The 16,468-nt window shown below is 41.7% G+C and overlaps 1 protein-coding gene across 2 annotated transcripts in view; it reads right to left on the reverse strand.

The window, feature by feature from the left end:
- Positions 1-16,468, reverse strand: part of khdrbs1b (KH domain containing, RNA binding, signal transduction associated 1b) — a 36,916-nt gene that overhangs the window by 6,968 nt on the left and 13,480 nt on the right. The window contains exon 11 of one of the 2 annotated variants that reach the window (XR_002921797.1): positions 14,506-15,341. The exons of the other annotated variant lie outside the window; for it this stretch is intronic. The gene's annotated coding sequence lies outside the window, so the exon portion shown is untranslated. Of the gene's footprint in view, positions 1-14,505; positions 15,342-16,468 lie in introns of those variants that run through there. 2 annotated transcript variants of the gene reach the window in all.

Here is a 16,468-nt window from a genome sequence, read left to right on the forward strand (position 1 = left end):
GTGACATGCACACAGACATGCATGCAGACACGTGCAGAAACATGCAGACACATGCAGACATACATGCAGACACACGTGCAGACATGCATGCAGACACACGTGTAGACATGCACACAGAAACACAGACATGCATGCAGACACACATGCAGACATGCATGCAGACACACATGCAGACATGCATGCAGACACACGCAGACACACATGCACACAGAAACACGCAGACACGCATGCAGACACACATGCAGACACATATGCACACACACAGGCAGACATGCATGCAGACATGCGGACATGCATGCAGACACACATGCAGACACACATGCAGACATGCCTGCAGACACACATGCGGACAGACACAAACAGACATGCATGCAGACATACGCAGACACATGCAGACACACATGCAGACATATGGAGACACAGGCAGACACACATGCAGACATGCATGCAGACACACGTGCAGACATGCATGCAGACACACATGCAGACAGACACATACAGACATGCATGCAGACACACATGCAGACATGCATGCAGACATGCATGCAGACATGCATGCACACATTCAGCTTACAACATTCACATTAGCATTAAAACAGGTAATGCTATATACCTAGTTTTTAAAAGGTTTTGGTATTTTTTTATAAAGATTACAGAAATTACAAATTTAAAATTTTGATATGTCTGGTTTTCTAGAAAACCATAAATGTTTGCATTTAGGGTGTGATCGCTGCACTTTTCCTGTTAGTCTACAAACCGACCTGACCCCACATCACAGAAGAAAACAGTTATGTGGCCCTCACAAGAAAATGTTTGGGGACCCCTGGTGTAAACTGTGATTTGATACTTTTTATATAAACTGTTTAAAATAGAGGACAAAAGCAGCTTTTGTCACAGTCAGGCAATCTAGTTTATGATAAAAATCCGGGGCTTTGACACAACTTTATTTACGATTGCCTTCAGTCTTCAAAACAAGACCTGAACCTGTAAAGCAGAAAATCTTGGAAAGAGAAAAGGACACAGTGACATTTACAAGAATTCATTGGGATTTTTTATGATATTCATAAACTATAAGGTCATATGGGGATGTGGTTGCTTACAACAACCCTCTTGTCACTCAGGATTGAAACGCTGGGGGGGGGGGGTAGACTTATGTCTAGCTGACATATCCTGAATGCCTCTTAAAGGAACCATGAGACAAACTGGCAATGCTTTTGTTTGTGCCAAAACAGCTTTTAGGAAGTGGTCACTAATGATAAAGTCTAAGCAGAACTTTGGCTGCAGAATTGGAAGGCCAAGCTCACACACCCACAAACACACACTGAAGCCCACACACCCACAAACACACACTAACGCTCACACACTCACAAACACACACTAAAGCCCACACACCACCTTGTCACAACCCTTTTTTTGCTGTCGACTGAAATGAGAACATCCCCAGGGCTGTGCTGGGAGACTGGAAGTCAAAGACATAAAAAGACTTGAAAAAAAGAGAGAAAGACGGGGAGGGGAATGAAAAAGGAGGACAAAGCCAAAGGGGGGAACACGGAGTGATAAAAGGCCGAACCTGGGGAATAAAAAGGGGGGTGGGGGATCAGCAAGAGAACAGGACAGGCCCGAGATCACCCTGGAGGGTCAGAGGTGGGCGAGAGCCGCGGCGAATTTCAATGTCTCAGCCTCGTTCCTGCACCCCTAATGCCTGGCCCCCCACCCCAGCCTGCCCCTCCAGCAACTATTTAACAAGGAAATTGATTTAAACAGAGGCTGAGATATCCGCGTTGGGACCAGAGGACAGGTGCCTGCAGTCGGCAGAGGAGAAGCTAATGAGAGGTGAGAGACCCGAGCCGAGCTAACGAGGAAAGCACAGAGCATGCTGGGACAGAATTGGAGCAGACAGAGGGGCGGAGCCTGGTGCAGAAAGAGATGGAGGTCCAGTTATGGAAAAGTGAAGTGAGTGGAAATGTTTTGAGCTTGAACTATTAGTGTTGAGAAACAGACATTTTTTTGTTTGTTTTGATTTGATTTTTTTAAGAATCTCAATAGTTATAGTTTGAAAGTTCTGCCACTGAATGGATTAAAAGCTATCTTGATAACTGATCTCTTACAGTTCTTTTTAATGGAAGTTACTCAGAGACGCAAAAGTTATGTTGTGGGGTACCACAGAGCAGCTGCTTGGGTCCACTTTTATTTTCAATTTTTACAAACCGTTTATCTTTTGTTTTGAAACATGCCACTATTGCACTTTATGTAGATGATTCTACAATCTATATGGCTGGCACCAACACAGGCCATCTGAGGCAAGATCTTAATGATGAGTTAAGAGCAGTTGAGAATTGGTTTTATAAAGATAAGTTGGTCATTAATGCAGAAAAAACTAAATGTATGATGTTGGGATCAAATTATTTATTGAAAGATTCACCTGTTCTTAATCTTTCTGTGAATGGGAGCCTCATTGAATAAATAACTGAGGCTAAACCTCTTGGGGTTATTGTGGACAGTAAGACGATGTGGAATAATTAAATTAAGTAAATATTGGGTAAAATAGGAAGAAGTATGGATATGGTCAGACAGTGTCAAAAATATTTGCCAGGTAGTATAAAAAAGACATCGTTCGAATCCTTAGTTCTTTCACACCTTGACTACTTGACCTTTTGGTCAAACACAACAGAATAAAATCTAAATAAACTACAAATACTTCAAAACAAAGCAGCTCGACTTGTATTAAACTGTCCTTTCACAACAAGTATCACTACAATGCATTGTCAGTTGGGCTGGATATGTGTGAGAGACAGATTTAAGTACCTTTGAATTACTTTAACACAGTGTTCCTCATTCCAGGTCCTCGAGAGCCGCCAACCGGCCTGTTTTCCAGCTCTCTGTGTACTGCTTGCTGCTGATTACCTGGACCAGGTGTGTTCATTCAATCAGAATGAGGAGACATCTGACTGAACTAATCAGCAGCTAGCAGGGCTTGGAGATCTGGAAAACAGGCAGGGTGGTGGCTCTCGAGGACCTGGAGTGAGGAACACTGCTTTAACACATATTATTATCGATGAAACACCTGAGTTTTTATATAGTATATTTATATTGTGTTTCTTTAGTGATGTGCATCAACACGCTACTAGACAATCAACCGATAGTCGATTTCTATCACCTGCATGTTGGACTAGTCATGGTCAGGGAATGGTCCGGTACAGTGGTGGCGTGGAATTCATCCCCACAGTATTTAATTACAAAAATTTACACAATTTTTCAAAAAGACTAAGACTTTTTATTTTCACACAAGAAGGATGACAAAGTAGCATTAGACTGGAACTGGATGTTTTGCTGGTTTTAAAGTGTTGTTGCATACTGATGTCATGCCCTGAATTCAGAGTTTTGAACCTGGACTGAACCAGGGTGATTGTGGAGTATTTCTTTTTTTTCTGTTTGTGTTTTGATTTAATTGTTATTGTAATTTTAGCTTTGTTTACATTGTTGTGGAGAGTGTATACATGTAAGCATATATCTGTTTGTTTATGCATTATGTTTGTTGCTTTAACCCTAGAGCACTATCGCTGGGTGATTTTCACCCAAGCAAAAGTATTTACATATTTTAAATTTGTTGCATTTTTTTCAGTGTCATGGGTCCCTGGGTAAAGTCTCACATGCCCCAGGAATGAGTGGACCAAAGGCCAAGTGTATAGTATCAATTTTTATTTATTTTTAGGAATTTTTTTCTTCTCAAATTCCTACTTTTTCAGTCATTTTCAAGCATGCTCTTAGGATCTTCCCATTTTATTAAACTGAAATTTAATAAAATTATCCTCGGGGCACCACCTTCGTAATGAAGGAAAATATTACTCATCAATGATTAGCCGCTACTTCTAATCAATAAAGTAATCAATTAATCAGTCTCTCATTTTTAGCGTGAGTGTCTTTACCCTGTGAAGGGACTTTACCACAAAGAAGAAAATAATGATATCAAACAACGACGTCCTTTTTAATATTTATTGAATGGGCAAACACATCTGGGGCCACCACGGAAACTGCAAACAAACCCAAATGGGGCCCACATTCTCTGCCCACTTTTAAACTATATGGGGCCCACTAGGCATTGCTGGCTGGGTCTTTTTTTAAAAGATTCAAATACGTGTTTCATAACAGCTCTTAAAATATTCACTGTGTCACTTAGTAAACATTCCAATTTTTACAATTACCTCTTAAAATACCCCAAAAAACAACAAATAAATGTATTCTTGGTTGCAGTTAAAACACGCGCAGCATACATGCAGCAATCTGCATCTTAGCTGCAGCTATTAAATGTGGCCAACATGAATTGGGTCTGACATGACTGCTGTGAGAACCAGTAACAGGAAACCCCTCGTCTTACTCTACAGGCCTGTGAGGTTCTCATGTGTTTGAAAGCACAGTTAAAGAGGATGAAACATAAGAATTATTCCTCAAAAACTCTTCTTTCCTCTATAGATTGTGGCAGCACGACCAGCTCCTCCAGGCTCCTTAAGGCACTTTTCCCCCATGCCAGACTCCGCCCCTCTGTCAGCTGTTTCCTGAACTGTTTTTAGATGCAGCTCGGAGTTAATCAGTTGGACGCTCGCTGGAAATGTCTGCAGGGGAACAACAGAGGCAAAGAAAATGACCCGAAGCCATGAAAATGTGAGCCATAAAACCAAACTAATGACCTGCCACTGTTCATTTTTATTATTATTATGGGGGGAAGGGCGTGTGTGCGCGCACATCATATTTTTCATGCTTGATCAAAATCAGTACTAAATTTCACACACGCACAATAAGTGGGTCATTTATGGTGAAAGACTGTCAATTAGAAAAGCATCAAATCAAGAGCACACAAACTGCTGCCGTGTCTTCTGACATTGTATTCTCGAAACTCTACCAGTTTCTTTTTCAACTCAAAGTACCGAATAAAACCAACTTTTGGGTAGTCCTCCATGTTGTTGAGGAGCTGATGATGAACACACACAGTCTTAACGCACACTCAGAGGCATCATTATTCATAAGAAGCAACTGATGATGTTCCTAACTTACTGCAGTTTACAGTGAGTTCCAGAGCAGCCCCCCTCTGGTTACATGATATGTGCCCCCCATCCCAAACTGCTATTTTTGGAAGCAGACACTCAAAACGCAGGGAGTGGGAGCATTTCAAGAAATCTAAAACTGATTCTCATGAATTTTTTCACATTTTAACGATTCCGATCAGCAAATTTCAGTATCCCAAAATGGAATACTTGCAAAAAGGCTTTTGGAAAATTCATTAACAATTTAAATGAACTGTAAGTCTGACAAAGTTCAAATTAATTTATATAGCACAAAATCACAAAAACAATTGCCTCATTGCGCTTCATGCCAGTAATCTTATAGAAGCAGAAGGTCAATCATGAAATATAAACAACAGCTAATTGAAAAACTAAACAGACTAAATAAAACTGGTCATCCCTGTCCTTAGATCCTCCCTCCCGGTAAGGAAGAACTCCTAAAAAAAAGAAAAACCTAAGAAGAAACCTTAGGGATGCCCACATGAGAGAGAGATCCTATCCCAGGACAGACAGGAGATTTACCTCGACTGTTAAATAAGAATTAGCTTATCTAACTCTACAACTACATGTTTGAATAGTGCAGCAGATAGGCTTCATCCAGATGGACTGGAGGACAGCTGAGGAAACAAGATGTGCCAGAGGCGAGGTCCACGGCCAAGAACAGGAACATCAACAAGCCTCAAAAGTGAAGCCCGTTAAAAAAAAATAAAATAAAAAGTACTTTATCTAAAGACATCCAAGAACTGTTGAGAAACAGCCAATGTGAAGGACCCCAGAGAACCAGGAGGAGATCCTTCATGGAGAAACCTGCAGTCTTGAGCGACTGTCGTCAACCAGGAGTTGGTGTTTGGCTCCTCTGGAGTCTCTACCAATGCCCCTCTGTGGTTTTCTCATGTACTGATCCATGTGTCTATGTATTTTGGTTGCCTGACATGAGCTTCCATGTTGTGGAGAGAGTGGTTATTGGGTAGTTGAATGGGACTGCACTCTTCGCCCTTCTGTTAGCCATTCAGGGTAAGTCCCATCTCTTAGCATCTGGTTCATTTGTGCTGCCAGACGCTAATGGAGTGCCGTGAGTTTCTTACAGTTTTTCCTCAATTGTTAAGACACTTTTCTAGAAAGCTGCTCTCCTTTTCTCTAAGCTGTGAACACAAAACTCAATTTCACAAAACTGAAGTTTGTCATATCATGCCCCGAGCCAGTCAAAATTAAAGCAGCATTAAACAGTGTCACGTCCCCTATAGGCAAACTCAGCTCAGGTCTGGGGCGAAAAACACAAAAGGGGACAGTAACAAAACTGGACACAATGAGCATAAAGAGGAACACAATTTACTAAATAAAGGAAATCCAGTGTCCTGAAATGAGAGAACAAAAAACAAACAACTAGTGTGCTGATCCAAACAAAAAGACAAACAAAAAGTGAATTGGAATCTTGGCCAACAAAATAAGCCAGGGAGACTGCTGACCCAGCCATGTCGACCGTCATCAGCAGCTCCCCCCAAACCAAAACTACCAAAAGAAAACAAATAAACAAAACCTGCAAATCAAGACTAGCAAGGCCCAACCTCAAACTGAAACAACAAAACCAGCAGTATGAGACTGCTGAGGAAGAAAAGAACAAGACATACCAGCACAACTCAAAGTAAAATCCAAATCCCACACAGCCCGCCCACACGGCCCGCCACTCTGCTCCCTGCCTGCTTTGGTGTGGCCTCCTCTGTCTTAAATAGCCCACAGGTGCCAATTAAGAGACATTGGCCACACCTACCAGGTGAGTAGAAGGACTGGATGGAAAAAGCAACAAGATATATCACTACAGATGGCGTGCTAGCTTGTTACGTCCTCAAAGTTGGACGCCATATTGGAATGGTATAGATGTCTGTTTATTGCTGTGTTACAATTGTACAAACAGATCTGGAAAAACTAGAATGTGACTTTTCACTGGTAAATTATTGCTTTCAGATGATAAAGGAGAACTTCTAGAAAATATTTGAACAAGATCTGAGTGAGTTTACTCTCAATAATGAACGTTTAGACTGATCTTGTAGTCTATTTAAAGTCAATGACAGCTTTAGACTTCACATTATTTCCATGTTTTCTGGCAGAACCACCAATCTTTTCGTTTTATGGAGGATGATGGTGGTATTTGTGTGTGTGTTAGACCTCAGATCATATCAGACCTGCTGGTAATCAGATTACTAAGTGAAGAAAAATTAACCATAATTTCCTCAGTAGTGAAGAGGGAAGAGTATATCAGCGCTGAATCTAAGTCCGGTGGGAGGACCGGGAAATGTCGCTCATTTGTTGCACTTTTTACAAAAAACATTATCACCATGACCTGGGAAAAATAATTCCCAGATCATGGTTGAGTTTTTTCCTTTTTAAAATCGGACCAAAATTAATCATTTTATGGTCATTTTACTGGTTCTGCTAAGGGCTGTCTCATTGCTTTTATACCATTCCAATATGGCGTCACTCATTATGTATCTTGGCCAATAGTAAAAAGCTGCGTGTCATCTACAGTGATATATATACCTCATTGGTTAAAAGGTGCAGCAGTAGCAGCAGGACGTAACAGTCAGTAAACACTATGTAGAAAAATAGAAAACAGGAAACAGGACATGAAGCTGTAGAAAGAAAAGTGTATTGCTGACTGTGGGTGAATCAGGCGGCTGGGTGGCTCAGTGGGCTAGTTGAAGGGCTGGCACGCAGGAGCCCTGGGTTCCCACTGTCCACTGATCCCCACCCAGATTGGGTCCTTAGGTAAGACCCTTGACGCTGCTGCCTAACTGGGTCCAAAGTCAAGTACAGGGTTGTGTCAGGAAGGGCATCCGACGTAAAAACTCTGCCAAATCACTGACTCGAAACAGTGAGTGCTGTTACGCTGTGGTGACCCCGAAAGGGATAAGTCGAAAGTGAAAGAAGTTGACTGTAGGTGAATCAGTGATGTTGGTGGATCTACTGATGTTTGGTTGTTCCGTTTGTCCAGCCTCCCTCATCCCCATACATGAACAAGAACACGCTCAATCACAGTAGCTCTGATCTCATCAGATATTTCTGACACCTGAAACACCTCGACTTCCTCTCACACAAACTCTTCTTCTCAGATTTCTATCCATTGTTGGGCCTCACAATTCTGAACTGGCTTACTGTCTATGTTCTTCACATTATAAGCCACAAGTGTGTTCAATTTTGAGTTGTTGTCTTCAGGTGGTGACACCTGTGCTTTCTTTGTAATTGACTTTCGTTACCTTTGCACACCATTATGCAGCACTGGTGAATCACAATGAAAATGTGTTGGCGAGTTGAGTCTAAACAGGTGAGAAGATCTTATGGTTTTGCCAAAGGAGTGATTGATTCAACCGGTGGGTTCAGGCAGCTCAGCTTTTGGTTCAGACAATAGGGTTTAGTGTTTAAGTAATTGAGAAAAACTGTAAGCCAGTAGGAGTGTATCATGTCCAGTTCTTCATACCTAAGACTCTTTCTTGGATGTGAGCTACTGTGATGGTTTCTGGATTCTGTTCAATGAGGTTGCTCTGCTCTTTCCTCAGACGGGTCAGCCGTTGAGCATTGCCGTTATGTGCTGTCTCTTTCTCCCATATACTTTTCCAGCACTATTCAGTTTCCAGCTTTTGTGGGTCTGCCACAGTGTCATGACCCTTACACTGAATGTACACTTTTGCAAAGTTGAATTGTGAAAGGGATAGGTGCTGAAATTTGGTGCCAAGTTAGTACTGGTACACACCTATACAGTACTACTGGTGTTGTATAAAACCGTGGATCTTGTTGGTGTTTCCGTTTGTTTTGTATGTCTTTTCATTTGAACCTTTCCACCTCTAAACACACACACATTTATAGCAAAGAAGCCCACACCCTTCTTTATTCTGAGAGAGAGAGGCCGCTCCAGACAGGTGAACTGCTGAACAAACTGCCATGAAAACTTGGATGATTATGAAACTCATGAGTGTGCATTTAGTTTTCATCTTGTTTGGCTCCCCTTGCCGCTTTCAGAAAGATGGTTCAGTCTTCCCATGATGCATCTGCACCACCTCCACCCCTGCTCAGACTGGAGGAAGCATCTCAGCTATTCTTGATGAAAACCAGTGTTGGCAGAGCCAGAAGGACGAGCGCTCTGAACGCTGCTGGTTGTTTTGGCTGCTCTGTACCTGAACTGTCTGTGCATGAAGGAGAAAGCTGACTGCAGAAAAGCTGGAGCTCATTGATCTTTCGGCGCCAACCGGCTCACACAGACACTTTGGAATATCAATGGGATTAGAGAAAGGTCTGCCTGTCATCCGTTTCAGGTTGTAAGCCACGCTAAAGAGACGCCTGCGTTGCTCTTTAAATGCAAACTCGCCATTTAATAAATGTTACCGGGGAAACAAATATGACATTTCATGACAACATGTGGAGGACAGAAGGCGCTTCTCCTTCTTTTCACAGAAACGGATAGTTTGCAGGAAAGGTTTCACTGACAATCAACTGAATTCAGAAATGTAGAAACCGTTAGAAAATCCATCCATGCATGGTGACTAGATTATGGAAAAAATGGAAACAGCTCAATTTCCAGGATTGAGGTTTGCAGAGTTACTCTGGAAACTTCACATTTGGTCCTGGTGTCCAGGATCGGTGCAGAAAGACGGGAACTTTTGTTGTGAGAGTATATTTTGACATGAGGGAGCAAAGGTTTTCCCAGTAATCCTTCTAGGTTTTTAGTTATACAGATGACAGAAACTGGAGGAAAGACAATTTAGAGTGAAATGTCTTCACAAACTTTAGGGTCTTATGCAGCTCCTGATTGCACCACCTTCACCTAGCAGACATTCCCACGCCTCTCCGTGATTCCTGCTTCTTCAGACTCATTCTGTGGTTGTTTTCCTCCTCCAAACACACAGAGGTTTCAGCATCTCCATCCTTTCAGTTGTGGAAAGTCCATCTGTGCTCACACTGAAGTGAACCGCACCAGGGTTCATCTGCAAGACAACATGACGCTTGTTCTCAAGAAAAGCAGTTTTATCAATGAGCAATGTGGGCGGTCGTCTCGCGCAAAGGTCAAGGGCCTAAAAATGATTGAAAAAAAGAAAAGAAAAAGCATTCCCAGTTTTTTTCTGATGGTTTTCCAGACTAAAACCACCAGTTTCCACATTACGTTAATCCAATCTGTACTAGGGCCCCTGCTATCATGTCAACATGCTGCTCTAATGACAATATTATCCGGTTTCTGTGTAGAAAACACAGGAAGAGAGTGCACAGAGTGAAGGTGGGGACCAACTCGCAGTGGTCTTGTGGTGGAGTGTCCACCTGAGACTGGAGGGTTGTGAGTTCAAATCCAGTCTGAGTCATACCAAAGACTCTGAAAATGGCCTCCATGCTTCTCTCTCAGCATTGAGGGGTTGGATTGGGGGTTAAATCAAAAAACGGTTCCTGAGTGCAGCGGTGTCTGCAGCTCACCGCTGCCCCAGGGGATGGGTCAAATACAGAGAACAAATTTCACATGCCCAGGTGTGTGACAGCTAATGGGAACGTTGGTGGATGTGAACAGGTGGCAGGTAGTCAGACTCTGAGGGGAAAAGTGGTTAAAAGAGCAGATGAAGACTTTACACAAACTGCTGCTTCTAAATGAACACATTAATTTATAGTTTTCAGTCATAAAATTAACATACTTTATGGAGTTTAATGTATAATTAACTTGCATCTACCTTTTTCTCTTCTTCATCCTCTACTTTAGAAGATTTAGCCTGAACATCTTCATCCTCACTTTAGATCTTCCTCTTAAACATGTGATTCATTCTTCTGTGCACGTGTCCCCCCCGGTGTGCCTGCTGTTCAGAAGGTCGGGGGTCTGCAGCCCTCGGGACGCAGCAGATGCGGCACTGGACGAGAGCCGGTACCAATTCTGGTACCGGACGCAAACCGGAACCGGGTTAGGGTGCCGGTGTGCTCCGCGTCTTGGCACCGGGCATTTCCAGCTTGCGGCCCAGACTCTTGGCACCCGTGATTTACTGGAAGTGGCCGGCGCTTTGGAGGGGGCGATGACTTGGGGACACCCAAAACATCAAAAAGTGTTGAAGAGGGATCCCAAACTTCAACATGAGACGACCCAGGAACGAGGACGTGTTGTTATGGAAGCAAGAGAGCGCAGAATCAGCTGGTCGATGGGACACTAAAAACAATGCAAAGATCCAAATGAAGCGCTGCCTGCTCTCAGTTTGGGTTTCAATTTTTATTCTTTCCTTCCATAAGAGCGACCACGGCTTCTGTCATGTGTTATGCAGTGAAAACCGGCCGCACAGCTGATCTCTCCAGTCAGGATGGAGTTCTGCCTCCAATTCTTTTACCGGAACGCCGCTCCGGACCGCTCCGGCTTACTTTCACCCGTTTGTATGTGAGACTTTAAGCACAAATAACAGAATACATCCTTTAGTTTCCATTGACATCCATTCATCAAGCAGAAGGAAAATCCCCAAAACTAATGAATTCATCATTTGTGAGAGTTATTTTCAGCTCAAGAAAAATTAAAAATCCAGAAAAAAATGGCAACTTTCTAACTTACATAAATACTACGTCTGGATTGTAGATGTTTGCAGGAATGGTTATTATGACAGTTGTAATGAATGAGTAACAGCTGTTTTTTTTCTCTGTAGAAGTGTTTGGGTTATTGAAACCAGAGGGTACTTCCTGTTTAGAACGCAAGGGGGGAGGAGTCACTCAGTCCAGTTCTCATATACAGTCAATGAGATATACATAGTTTTTAAAAGAGGGAAAAGAAAACAGGCAAACGTAAAACTAAAATTACAGACCCATTTAGACAGCTTTCTTTTGACATTTATTAATAAACACATTCCTTTAGCTGGCCCACTGTCTCCATACGGTTTGGTGCACCTGCAGTTTCCATAATGTCAAGTTTCTGCCTTCAGGCATCTGTTTCATTTCAATATTTTATTTTGTGTCATTACTGAAAAACTTGGATCAAACCTTAACAAATGAAGGCTTTTAGTGTGAATGTTTTTTATCCAAATTAAACTGATTAAAAAGCAGTTTGAAGTCACTTCAAGCCCTCTCTGACTAAAGGTTTTAAACACCTCCTGCCTCTTATGTTGGGACAAATCTTTTTCTGTGGTGTTCTGAGGTCTTTCCTCTGTGTTCAAGTCTTGCATCAGTTAAAGGGGTGAAGGGTGGATGTGACGGGTCAAACAGGGGTTTGTTTTCTGAGGGCGACAGACCAGAGAGTTCAGAATAAAGAGCTTTAAAAAAACAAGATGCTAATAACTCCAAACCCTTGGTTAAAACATCAAATAAAAGCATTTAGAACGAGTACTTATGTTCAAAAACCATCAGGACAATTGGACAGTTTTCTGAGGTCACATGTGTGTCGGCTTAAACTGAATGAAAAACTGGATTGTAAAGTTGAAAAAAATGTTTTAAGCTTGAAAGTACACATTGCAGGAATTATTGAAAATTTGAAAAATATAGATGTAAATATAAAACTTAAAAATACAAATTTGAAGCAAAACTGTTATCAAACTAAAAAAAAATGTTTGTTTCATACTTTTTTTTCTGTCTTTGTTTTCTGTTTTCAGTTTTCAGTTTCAATTCAGATTTTCATGTTTCCACTGCAGAGCTGATCCTATTTTTACATCTGAATCACAAATTTCATTTTTCACTGATCAAGTGATTGAAATTTGCAATCCAAATGTGACCATTATGAATGCAGAGGAACCAGGACCTCTGCTTCTGGAAACAGAAACAGCAGAGATGAAAACAAATGTTTTACTTCAACAAAAAACACCTTTGAAGGATAGAAAACCAAATGTAACAGATTCTTTCTCACGAAAGCTTTCATAAAATTTCCTGATCTGGGAGTTTTAGCCTGAACACTGAGAGGAAGACATTTAATGTTCCTGGTTTCATTTATGATGTTAAACTGACCTGTTTCCTGAACAGAATCACAGATTTTTCTTCAGAATGCATCATATCAAAGCAGACTTTCTCTGATTATCAAAAGTCTACAGAAAAATTTGAAGCTTTACTGTAGATCAAGTGTCAAAGTCGAGGTCCGGGGGTCAGATCCGGCCCTCCAGATCATTTTATTTTATTGTTATTAATGGTTTGATGTTATCTTGCACTTATTTCTAATTTGTATAATTCTGACAAAATATTTTTTTTATGGAGAGTAAAATATTGAAAGTTATTTAAGGTTTAAATTGATTTATTCTGGAATAATATTCCTGCCTTTTTATTATTCATAATTATGTTAAAAAGTTAGTTTGAAGTTTTTCTGCTTTTCTGTCATTCTGCTAACTTTTTTAACTATTTTGGCATTTACTAAGATTTCTTAGGCTGTTTTGGAGTTTAGCTAATATTCCAGCTACATGCTAGCTGTTTTAGATAATTTGGAAACATTTTTGTTTTTTAGGTTATTTTGTTTTTTTTAAGGCATTTTACATTTATTTTAGCTGGCAATCAACTTTAAGCTAACAATTTAATGATCTTATCGGCTAAATTCAGCCTACACCATTCACACTAGCATTATCACAGGTAATGCTACATTTAGAGTGTTCGGCTCAGGATCTACGGTGTGGTTTGGATTTTGGGCCCCTGTGGGATTGAGTTTGACACCCCTGGTTTAGAGTGTCCATGTTTTGAACCGTGGGAGGAAGCTGGAGAAAACCTGAATGGGGAGAACATGCACACTCTACACAGAAAGGTCCCAGATGCTTTTGTCAAAATAAGAATATCAAATCTGCGATACAAAGCCCTCGTATTAGATCGTATTCAGATCAGTCTGAAGTTTTAATAGACATTTGAATAAAAGGTTTGGGGTCAGATGAGGTTTCCAGGGTCATCTAAGGAGGAGGATCTGACCTCTCATCACAGTAGCTTTGGTTTGAGTTTAGATTTAATCAGAAATCCATTTTACTCATTTCATGTGAATTGGTAAAAAAAAAAAAAAGCATTTGAGGTGTCTTTTCTCTTGTTTTCATTTGTTTCTTTAAACCGTCAAAAAAAAAAAAATAATTCTTGTTGAAAAAAACAAACTAAAATCTCATCAAGTTCAATTTTAAATCTATTTTTTGAAAACACATGGGTCATTTTCTTTATGAATTCCAGAATATAACACAAGTTCAGAATGTACAATGTGCTGTGAAGCTTTTTAATAACGTTAATGTAGCATCATGTGGAGTTTATGATGAAGTCTTAGCGTTCCAGGCCTCATCTTTTTTTCTGGGCCACCGTGGGCGGGGTCAGCCACCCCCCCGTCACATTGCATCCTCTCCTGATGGGACGGTCTTCACAGCATCAGCGTGTTCCTCTGAAGGTGTGAATCTGTCAAAGCCAGAGGCTGGAATCCAGCTGCCCCCCCCTCTCAACACATCCTCCCCCTCCTCGCTGGCGGAGCGGGCCGATGGCAGAGCGGCGGACAGGAAGCAATGAAGACTGAACCGGCTGGCTGGTATTCAAGTCCACCTTTATTGATCACTGCGCAGCAACATTTACTTTGCTTTCCACCATTATGCTTTTGACAGCTCGTCGATGGGGAGGGAGACGGCCTCCACACCATCACTCATCTGCCAGCAGATTATGGACGCTGCAGTCATTATTTCTAAAATAAAAGCGTATAAAGCCTGAAAAATGGTGTGTTTTGGATTTGGCCTGTTGACATTTCATCTCAGGTGACGGTTTTAATCCACATCCGTAACGTCCCGTCCTCTAAGCAGAGCGTTTTTTCAATAAACCAAATGGAGCAGCGGAGAGGAATCTGTTTTTGATGCACAGACTTGACCTCTAAATGTAACGCAGCAGAGACGATGGAGGGAATTAAATCAACACAAGCCTGATTGACGGACGGCTGTTCAGACGCCGCCTCTTTCTCACTCCTCGCCGGATGATCAAAGTTGGCAGCAGAAGCAGCGATATGAGCGTGTAACATCTGCAGGGAGGCCACATGTGAGAACATGCTAACAGCTTTCTGCATTCGCATTAGCAGCCTGTTCCTAACAGACACGGATGTCACGCCTAATACTTCCTCAGGAAATACTTCCTCAGAATAAAAAGCTTCATGTATGTAAGAGTCACGAGTGGCTAAAATAAGAAACGATTTCTCAACCTGCTAAAAGATTTGATGGTAAACTGAACTGGAAGGCGTTTGCTGGAGGTTCTGCAGGAGACGCCGGTGAGGGGTGGTGGTTCCATCCAGACCAGTCCACCTGGAGCTGTTCTGCACTCACGTGCTTCCAGTCTCAGACCTCATCCCGCTCCCACCAGCCGCCTCCACACAGTTTCCTGAAGGGGAGACAGAAGCGGAGAACACATGAGGCTGCTCCTCATCCTCACTGCCTTTCCAGATCAGTTTGGAAAAAAATAAATCAAAGAAGTCATTAATTAAAACTAATTTTGCTGCCAAACAGCAGAGATTTTGTATCTTAGCAACACGTCTTTAAATCAGACACGACTGCTGGCATGTTTGCCGTGTACGGATTACAGCGTGAATGTCTACACCAGCCTCGTTTTCAGGGAAGCATAATAGGTGAGGAACCTCCATCCAGTCTGCTCCAGTGCAGACGGACCACAGCGATGCTGCTCAGGAAGGATCCTTCGTTTTCCCTCAGGGAGCTTCATTAACCACGTTTTCCTGTCAGACTTTCTGATCTCACACCAGTTCAGAGGAGCCGTCATAAAGGCAACGTCCAGGAGCCAATCAACCACTGTAGCACAAATACCCAGAATAATGAAATGGTGGCTTTCAGACATCCTCCACAACAAGAGCAAGGGTCCCCAAACTACGGGCCGGATCAGGCCTTCCTCCACATTTGGCCTGCCCCCCCCACACACCATCAGAAACGCAGATGGAGAACCTCATAGAACGAGACTTTATATTCCAAGTTCTGCAGGAGAGAACAGAATATTTATCGGTTTAATAGTGATTCACTTTTTCTTTATTTTTATTATTTTTATTCCATACGTTTTTTTGGATGTTTATAGCTATTGAGCTCTTTCAGCTATTAAAATATTCAGCTCTTTTTATGCTAGCTTTTTCAGCTGTTTTGGCAGTTACTACGGATTTCTAGGATATTTTGGAGCTTAGCTAATATTTTAGCCACAAACTATTTTGGCTAGTGGGATATATGCACGCCTACTTCCGGATTCAGCCTCTGAATGCTCAGTCATTTCCGGTCGGAGCCGTGGGCTGTTGTTTAAGTGGAAATAGTGGAGTATTTGGACTTTTAAATATGTCTTTTGGAGCTAACAAGAGTCACTATAAAGGATGTTAGGCACATCGTTTGTTTTTCTAGTAAAATATCCCAACATAAAAATGCAAAAAGATTTTAAATTGTATTAGTGGTCCTACAAAGCAAACTTCGAAGGTAACTTGCTAAGGCTAATGTTTTTAGCACATGTTTAAGAGCGAC

Source organism: Oryzias melastigma, linkage group LG11 (genome assembly GCF_002922805.2).
Source record: "Oryzias melastigma strain HK-1 linkage group LG11, ASM292280v2, whole genome shotgun sequence".
Classification (NCBI taxonomy): domain Eukaryota; kingdom Metazoa; phylum Chordata; class Actinopteri; order Beloniformes; family Adrianichthyidae; genus Oryzias; species Oryzias melastigma.